The sequence below is a fragment of the Macaca mulatta genome, chromosome X, assembly GCF_049350105.2.
Source record: "Macaca mulatta isolate MMU2019108-1 chromosome X, T2T-MMU8v2.0, whole genome shotgun sequence".
NCBI classification, from domain to species: Eukaryota; Metazoa; Chordata; class Mammalia; order Primates; family Cercopithecidae; genus Macaca; species Macaca mulatta.
In genome coordinates, this window is record NC_133426.1 from 24,079,907 (window position 1) to 24,082,295 (window position 2,389).

A 2,389-nucleotide genomic window follows, 5' to 3' on the forward strand; every position below is an offset into this window, starting at 1 on the left:
CTCACGGCAACATCCGCCTCCCGGGTTCAAGTGATTCTCCTGACTCAGCCTCCTGAGTGACTGGGATTACAGGCATGAGGGTAATTTTTGTATTTTTAGTAGATATGGGGTTTCACCATATTGGCCAGGTTGGTCTCGAACACCTGACCTCACATGATCCACCTGCGTCAGCCTCCCAAAGTGTTGGGATTACAGGCGTGAGCCATTGTGCCTGGCAAAATATGCCCTTTTTAAAGGCCCATTCTGAAGAGGGAGGAGTTGGCTACAGAATAGGATACTTGCCAATGAGGCAATTAGCAAATATTTGTTGAGCACCTGCTGTATGCTTGAGACAAAAGAAAATGCGTTTATTTGAAGCATTTTACTGGCCCCTTCCTATGAAGTAGGCACCGCTGAGAACCAAAGGTGACTGAAACAAGGGCCCTTGACCTCAAAGAGCTGCCACTCTAGACAGGAAGACAAATTCTACACCAACAATCCAGATACGTAACGGTGCAAGATGGTAGTGGTAATGGAGACATCCCAATGAACTAAACATAGCATCCACTTCTATGACAAGTGTGGGATGTGGGGGTGGCGGGGGCTGGTCAGGGTGCAAGCCGTCCAGGCAGGGGGCACCCCATGCGCAGACGTGAGGCTGGACCTACTTGACTCAGGAGCAGCTGGACAGCCCCGCTATGTGGAGGGAGGTTTTCTTCTTCTGTTTTGGAGACAGGGTCTCGCTCTGTTGCCCAGGCTGGAGTGCAGTGGTGCAATCACGCCTCGATGCAGCCTCCACCTCCTGGGCTCAAGCAATCCTCCCACCTCAGCCTCCTGAAGTAGCTGGGACTAAGGTATGTGCCACCAAGCCCAACTAATTTTTTAAATTTTTTGTAGAGAAGGGATCAAGCTTTGTTGTCCAGGCTGATCTTGAACTCCTGGGCTCAAGTGACCCACTCGCCTCAGCCTCCCAAAGTGCTGGGATAACAGGCAGGAGCCACTGCACTCAGCCGGTTTTCTTTGAGTGGGTGTTCTGGACTAACGCAAGAAAAACAACTGGGGCTAAACTGAAATTATTTAGGAATAAAACCCTGCACTATCATTCACTCCTTCCAGGCTAGCATCAGGGAAAATTCTGAAATTTTTGGGTGGGCCCATATACCTCCCCCTCTCCCCTTTTTTCCTTTTTTGAGATGGAGTCTCACTCTATCACCCAGGCTGGAGTGCAGTGGTGGCTCACTGCAATCTCCACCTCCTGGATTCAAGTGATTCTCCTGCCTCAGTCTCCTGAGTAGCTGGGATTACAGGAGTGTGCCCCCATGCCTGGCTAATTTTGTATTTTTAGTAGAGGCGGGGTTTCCCCATGTTGGCCAGGCTGATCTCAAACTCCTGACTTCAGGTGACTGGCCTGCCTCGGCCTTCCAAAGTGCTGGGATTACAGGCGTGAGCCACTGTGCCCAGCTCCCCGTTTTTCTACCTCAGATGATGAATGCACCGGCGTTGTAATGAGGTTTGAGGGAGGCACATCTCACACAGTGTCATGAGAACCCACTAATCAACCTTACGAACCACAAAAAGGGTCTATCCCTCCGTTTTGGAGAGGCATCATGGCATAATAGAAGACCACTGGCCTAAGGGCCTAAGGTCAAAATATCTGACCGTTAGCCAGAGCTTTACCACTTTTTTTTTTTTTTGAGACAGCGTTTTGCTCTGTCACCCAGGCTGCAGTGCAGTGGTGCTATCTCGGCTCACTGCAACCTCCACCTCCCAGGTTCAAGTGATTCTCCTGCCTCAGCCTTCCGAGTAGCTAGGCTTACAGGCACCTGCCACCACACCTGACTAACTTTTGTATTTTTAGTAGAGACAGGGTTTCGCCATGTTGGCCAGGCTGGTCTTGAACTCCTGACTTCAAGTTATCCACCTACCTCGGCCTCCCAAAGTGCTGGGATTACAGGTGTGATCCACTGCACCTAGCCTACCACTTAATAATTATGTGATTTGGAGCAATTCATTTGGCTGCACAAAGCCTCAATTTCTTCATCTAATAAATGGAGAAAATAATGTCAACCCCATAGTCATCTCACAGGACTTCTGTGAGGGCCACATAAGAAGATGCTTGTGAAGACACTACATTAATTTGTAGTTCTGTACAGTTTTTGAGGGTTAGTGTTCTCACTGTGAACTCTTTTACAAACTTCAGAGTATAAACAGGTCACGTCTGTTTCATTTTTCCATCTTCAATTAAGATAGATTCAGGCATGGTTGGGTGTGGTGGCTCACACCTGTAATCTCAGCACCATGCGAGGCTGAGGCGGGTGGATCACTTGAGGTCAGGAGTACGAGACTGGCCTGGCCAATGTGGTGAAACCCCATCTCTACTAAAAATACAAAAAAAAAATTAGCCTGGTAT

The 2,389-nt window shown here is 48.8% G+C and overlaps 1 non-coding gene across 1 annotated transcript; it reads right to left on the bottom strand.

Moving 5' to 3' along the window:
* Positions 1 to 1,455: 1,455 nt before the first annotated feature.
* Positions 1,456 to 1,560, bottom strand: LOC114675267 (small nucleolar RNA U13). The gene has a single exon (XR_003726349.2). It is a non-coding gene; the product is annotated as a small nucleolar RNA U13 (small nucleolar RNA).
* Between the last annotated feature and the right edge of the window lie 829 nt (positions 1,561 to 2,389).